The sequence below is a fragment of the Melozone crissalis genome, unplaced genomic scaffold, assembly GCF_028551555.1.
Source record: "Melozone crissalis strain CALT ecotype California unplaced genomic scaffold, PUWL_Pcris_2 ptg000018l_1, whole genome shotgun sequence".
Classification (NCBI taxonomy): Eukaryota; Metazoa; Chordata; class Aves; order Passeriformes; family Passerellidae; genus Melozone; species Melozone crissalis.
Genome location: NW_026535796.1, coordinates 39,263,644 through 39,270,660, shown reverse-complemented (window position 1 = coordinate 39,270,660; position 7,017 = coordinate 39,263,644). Strand labels below are relative to the sequence as shown.

Here is a 7,017-nt window from a genome sequence, read left to right as displayed (position 1 = left end):
CCGAGCGCCGCTCGGGCTCTGCGCGCGGCCTCCGCCGGCACCGCCCCCTGGCGGGCGGCGGCCGCAGCGCGGCGGGGCCGCGGGGGGAGCGGCGGGCGGAGCCGGGGCTGAGGAGTCGCAGGGCCGGCTCCGGGCCGCCCCACAGGGAAGCGCGTAACTCTGAATGCCGGAACACAACTGCGGGGTTGTTCCTATATTATGCTCTTTCTCGGGAATTACACAAATTGAATACTCTGTTATCTGTTAAAAAACTAATAAATTATGGTATAGCTATATAAAAAGTATTCAAGTAACTCTTAATGTCACACGACAGCTATATAGGTTTCCTGGTCCCCATCACAACCTCTTATCACCTCCTTTCCCCATCAAGGCAGGAGGAAGAAAATAGACCAACAAGCCTCATGTATAGAGATCAAGAACAGGAGACCTCACTCACTGATTACTGTCATGGATAAAACAGAGTTGGGGAAATTAGTTTAATTAACAATCAAAACAGAGTAGGATAATGAGAAATAAACCCAAGTCTTAAAACACTTTCCCGGCATCCCTTCCTTCTCCCTGCATTTAATTTTATTTCTGATTCCCTGCCTGTCTCCCCCCAACACCGGGGAATGGGGGTTGGGGTCAGTTCATCACCTGTTTGCTCTGACACTGTTTCCTTCTCCCTGCTCCCAGCAGAAACACTCTGCCACACAGGCTGCATACTCACTGCTGTGGGAATCCTCTTCACGGGCTGCAGTTCCTCACAAATGGCCTCGCCACGGGTCCCTATCCCACAGGTACAGTCAGTCTGTCCTTCAGGAACAGGCTGTCCCCACAGTTCCCCCACAGGGTCACTGGTCCCTGTGGCAAACCTGCTCCAGCGTGGGCTCATCTCTCACAAGGCCATGGGTCCTGCTGGGAGCTGCTCCAGCACGGGCTTCCCACACATCCACTGCCTCCAGGCATTCATGTGCTCCTGCGTGGGGTCTTCCTTCCATGGGCTGCAGGTGGATCTCTGCTCCCCTGTTGACCTCCATAGGATTCAGGGGCCCAGCTGCCTCACCATGGTGTTCACCACGGGCTGCAGGGGAATCTTGGCTCTGGTGCCCGGAGCAGCTCCTGCCCCTCCTTCTGCACTGACCTTGGCTCTGCAGAGCTGTTCCTATCGTATATTGTCATTCCTCTCTCGGGCTGAAATTTGCTTGTGCACAATAACTTTTCTACCCTTCATCGCAGCGGTGCTACCAGGGCCACTGATGGGCTTGGCCTTGGCCAGTGGAGAGTCCATCCTGGAGCTGGCTGACATTTTCCTTATCAGACATGGAGGAAGCTTCCAGCAGCTTCTCACAGAAGTCACCCCTGTAGCCTCTCCACTGCCAAAACCGACCACACACACCCGGCACAGACATCTACACCCACTACAAGCATCTCTTACTGCTACAAGGGATTAGTTACAGAGGAGAGAAGAATGATGTGATGACAAGCCTACAAGGTAAGCATAATAGTAAGCAAAAAAGAAGTAATATTTGAGGCAAACAATTTATCTTTTGCACCAATGCCTTGGATTCATTTCAGCTGGTTTAATGAGTGGTCGTATTATAGAAAGCCCAGCCTAGAGATAAAGGGTCTTTTCCAAGTAACTCCACTGATTAAAATAAACTCCAGGCATTGTAGTTAACAGCTGTATTAATCCCTTTCTACATCACTGTTCCTAATATAAATCAAACATCATACAGAGATAGCTTACACTAATTATTGCTAATGATCTGAGCTGTTTGCCTGACTCCACTGGTGTTACAGCGCGAGAGAACCAATAACAAATCAGTTTAACTACACCATTCCATTTTAACCTTTAAGAGACACATTTTGCTTTCTTAATATTTCAATTATGTTGTACTGTGTTGTAGTATTGGAAAAAGAAAAATAATTATTGCAGTACAGAAACAAGAATTAATTTTATTTAATCAGTAAAGGATTTACTCTACAAAAAGCTACTGTGTTTGAGGAAAGTTTCCTTTGCAACTAATAGCAGGAGCTCATTTCTTCAAGTTCAGCACTACATTCTGTGTAGGAAAACTGCATGTTTTCTTCTAATAGGAAAATTCTATAACCTTAATTAGTTACTTAGTAGAACATGTTCAACACCTTACAGTGCCTTCTAAGTAAAAATGAATCTTGTATACATGAATCTTGTATACATGAAATTGCAGGCTTCAAGCATGTAATAGACATATGGTATGGTCATTTTTCTAGCACTCCTCTTTACTACCATCAAAAATATATAATGATGCATAAAGACCTAGCCATCTCTTGCTTTCTCACAAAGAAATAGAATGATGAAAAAACAGGACTGCTTCAGAACCAAAACATGACGAATAAAGTGAATTTCTTTAGAGAACAGCTTTCAGACTTAGAATTAGAGGTATTTTGACTTTTCAGTTCATGACATTACTATTTTTCATGGTGTAAATTAAGATATTTTTCCACAAGACTTCTTCGTTGTTTCAGCACTGTGGGAAAGCCCCTTTAACTAGCAGTTTCCGGGTTATCCTGCTGGAATTTTATCACAAATGGGTAGCTTTCCACTAGGCTGAGGAGTATATACTTGCATACCCCTTTTCTGCCTGGAGGCTGCCTGATTCTGCTTCCTGTTTGGCTTGCTTCCAACTTTCTGTTTTACTTTAAGTCAATACAAAGACCAGATGCTGGAGAGTTCCTGTGGAATTGAAATAAGGGGAATATTTGCATCAACTTCCACCTATTGCCTGATACATTCAAGCTGCAATCACATGTTTGAACCAAGTTAAAAAAACCAAACCAACCCTCCAAAAACCTGTCCCAGAAGGGAGGATGTCTTCTTTTTTCTGAGAAAAAAAAAAAAAGTAGCAGGCTATCTTCAACCCAGTGGACAGAAACTTTCCCTTGCACCTATAGAAAAAAGGGTGCAAAATTCTGCTCTGGGATATTATTAATTTCCTCACATAAACTTCAAAAACAGAATAAAGAGTACAGCAAAGATGAGGTCAAGAACCACCAATGTTGTGAGTGTTGGCTGGGGCTTAAATGGGGAAGCAGAAGCTCCGAACTGTGCCCTCAGGTAATCACTCTACATTTTATTGATGTGTCTTTACCAGAGTCCATAACATGTTCATGGATGCCTTTATCTCTGTCCCTTTCATTAGAGTTAATAGTTGGAGCAAAGCAGGTAATACAGAGGTGGTGAGATTAAAAAAAATGAGGTGGGGCAATATGGAGAAAGTGTGGAAAACCACAAAGTTTTGGCAAAAACTGGGGTTATAAGAAGGAAAGAGCAGAAGAAAAAAATATTTGTGAATACAAATGTGATGAGCTTCAAAAGGAGATGTAAGCTGCAAAGGAACATATTGACAGTGTCATAGGTGCCTCTTTTAAGATGAGGTGTTGTCTTTAATGAAGAAGAAAAGAAGGAAAATGCAGCTGTGGAAAGGCAGGGAAGGTCTAATAAATGCAATTTCTAGGCAGGCGATCAGGCAGGAAAAGGGTGTGATGAAGAATTAGAATAGGAAATGTGACAGATATGAGAACTGAGACTTTGTTTCCAGTATGAATTGTTTAGAAATAGGAGGGGTTGCCTCTGTAAACCTGAATTTTCATGACTTGGATTTTTCATACATTGTATCAGTCAGTTTTCTCCAGCAAGTAACTGCAGTTCTGTCCTCTAGCAGACACCTTTAGCAAAGAGTATCTATTTGGGTTAGTTCAAGGTTAGTTTATTTTACTCAACATAAGATTCCCCCAACTAATGGTTTATATATTGCTTAAGGACTGCTCACCATAATTATGGCTGATGTGTGGAGGGGAATAAAAAAGTGATACTCTGATCTCAGAGAAGATGATCAGGAGGGATAACTCAGAAGAATTCATTCTAGTACAAAATTACCTACATATTTCAGCTGAGATTAGTGCCCTCGTGAGCAGCTTGCTATTTGCATAGTTGACCTGCAGGTTGGACCTGCTCAGACAGTAGCATGTTTGTGCACTTCACATTACCAAAACACTTTCTAGGTTTTACAGTTATTAGTCAGCATTCACATACTCACTTACCTTTTTCCTCATCCCTGACTGGTTCCAAATTTGTATAAATTTTTGCCCAGTGCAGTCAATGTGGAGAGCCAATATTCCAAATTGTGTACAACAATTGTTGATTTCACATGCACACAAACACAAGGAGGTCTTCATAGACTTGTGAGACTGGAGCACAGCCCCTCTTGTGGTGTTTGTATTAGTTAAACACTACAAATAGTCCTGAATTTATACGCATTTAAAGCTTGCTAAGACAGCTGTTCTTAAGGGTATAATTTCTACTGACACCTTTGGGAGTTTTTAAGTCCAGACAGGCTGAAAGATCAGCCTTTAGTCTGCATTTTTTTTCTGTGTATCTCACTAACAGCTGAAGCTTTGCAAGGACATAAATGTATGTGCATAGGTCATTTGATAAAGCACACAGGGATTAAAACCTTGAAAATATTTCCAAGCTGCATGAAAACAACACCAACAGAATTTTGGTAAGACATTTGCCTTAATTGGAAAGGCTTAAAATAAATGATCATATGATTAAAAAAAGCAAGGATTGCCTGCTATTTGTTGTAACCCCTATTTGTGTAGTGCCCCTGTAGCCAGAGAAGCAGCTGTTCATTGCTGACATTCTCCCTGCCAGGCATTCCAACTCTCTGAGGTAATGGGCTACAAGCATACGGGCCTTCGCTTTAATTCTTTCAGCGTATCCTTCCGCATGGATAGAGCGAGGGGAACGCCTCCAGGAAAAGAAATTAAATGCACACACACAGAGGCACCCAGGGACGGCCGATTCGAAAATATTTCTGAGAACGCAATTTGCGCTCATGCGGCACAGCGTCACATGAAAGAGGCCGCCCGAAGAGCCGGCTGGCACAGGTTTATTTTGTTGTAGTATTTTCTTCCACCCCCCCAGCTCTTTACCCAGTGGAATGATATCCAGAGCAAGTTTTTTGAGACAGGAAGTGAGGAATGTTTTCACTATGAGTGATCTGAGAAGAAGGTGGGTTAGCCGAGCTAGCAGCTGTTTCGGACGGGAGGAACACAGTAAGTCAGTTCCCGAGGAATACAGATGAGATGGCTCCGGCAGAAGCAGCTTTGGAGCGCTCGGGGTTTTTATCGGCTACACGTACGTGAAAGGAGACCCGGTGTCTTTGGATCGCGGTGCAAGGTAAGGGAAAAACAGCGGGCACGGTAAACACATAGCGGGTGATCTCTGTTGTGTGCTGTAAGGCTGAAGAGTTTCAGCCACTTACTTTTTGAAAAGTAAATGGTTGTAAATGGGACTGTGCTTCTGGAGATGGGCTAAGTTTGAGATATGCGCTTACCGCTGCTCTCTCCGATAGTCCGAGAGTCATGTCAAAGATTAACTGGTAAAACAAGGAGAGGGTGGAGTATTTTGATTACTTTTTTGGCTCCCAAATATCTGTGAAATAAAAATATATGTATTTCAAGAATGTGAAGTAATAGGAACCCTACTTCACCATGATATGTTGCTCTTTTTTTTTGATTACTGTGATTAATGCAGACTATTTAAAAAAAAATTATAAAGTCAAATGGTAATAATTGAGGGGGGAGTAGGATGTGAAGGTAAAGGAGAAAGATACCACAGTGCTCAGTAATCACACATTAGTCATGGCCCTGTTGCTGAAATTCTAATATAGCGCTTTTGAAGCTACAGGTTGCTGTTGAAGTATAAAGGTACAAAGTTTGGCTACTAAAGACATTGCTAGCTGTTGCACGAAAATTCCAGGCTTGGTAAATAAAAGCTTGTTATTGTAAAGGTCGTCAGTTGGATTTGTAACTCCTGGCAGTATGTAACCGTGAGTTTTTTTGCTAAAGTAGCTTAAAACAATGTAGGTAGTTCTGAATTTAAAGTAATGCAGCAGACAAATTTGAGAACACCTAGGACTGCAGAATGCACAGCTGTTGAATAAAACCAGCAATGTTTGCAAGAACTACACATGGCTAGCAGTAGAAGATACTGAATGATATCCCATTTGTTTGCTATTCAGCAAACTTGCCTTAGTTCTACACAATTGTATGTGAGGAATCTTTTTTTAGTTGACCTTTATAACATGGTCTGGAAGTTAATTACTTGACTTTTTCTTGTTATAAATGGGTTACAGAAGTCATGAAGATTATGTCAGGCGTACAAAAATGAAATAATTTAGGGTAAATGCTCAGTGGAGCATTCAGTGTAAACAACAGATCAGAACCTGGAGAATGTTCCTGGCTGGCACTTTTTGAAACTTCTGCTCTAAACTTCCTTCCTATGTTTGCATTGCTACCTGTTTGCATAGTGAAATAACTGAAAGTCTGAGGCTGCCTCATGCCAGCATTAGATGATTTGGAAATTTCACCTGTCAGGTTAGCCTCTGGTTAGTGATTTTTGTTTTTTGGGGTTCCCCCCCCCCCCCCCCCCATGCTCTTAAAATACTTTTCTAACCCTTGATATGAACAGAAAAGATTGAAAGTCTTTAAGTCTTTCACTTTCAATGGAGTACTTTTATGGAGTACTCAGTGGTACTCCATAAAACCTGGGATTAAAACACTTCTACATTTCTGACTGTAGCTTTCAGAGAGGAGTAAATTGGTTTCTCTCATTGCTGTAGCAGCAAAGAAGACACCTAACTGTGCAAAGAATGTATTGGAAAATGGACCTCGGGGACAGGAGCTAAGGTCAGCCAGCTAAAAGTTACTCTGTCAGGAATAAACCCAGTGCAAGACGCTGCTGGCAGTGGACAGGGAGCTAAAAGCTTCTGTCTGTAGAGCATTCCCTGCATGCTGTTCAAGCAGGGCTGGATTTGGAGGATCAAAGTGCAGAGGGAGTAATAACATGAGGATTCCCTCTGCATCCCTAAATTTTTCATGGAAACCTGTTGCTATCTGTTGTTTCTTCTACAGCTACACCCAAAACCGAATTTGTTGGTGTTTGGGTGGGGATTGTTTTCTCATTCAGCTGAGATTTTAGGCGGTATC

The 7,017-nt window shown here is 42.5% G+C and overlaps 1 protein-coding gene across 1 annotated transcript in view; it reads left to right on the top strand.

Moving 5' to 3' along the window:
- Positions 1-4,957: 4,957 nt before the first annotated feature.
- The window catches only part of PTPN21 (protein tyrosine phosphatase non-receptor type 21), a 39,813-nt gene continuing 37,753 nt past the window's right edge, over positions 4,958-7,017 (top strand). Inside the window, exon 1 of the mRNA XM_054275431.1 lies at positions 4,958-5,206. The gene's annotated coding sequence lies outside the window, so the exon portion shown is untranslated. The remainder of the gene's footprint in view (positions 5,207-7,017) is intronic.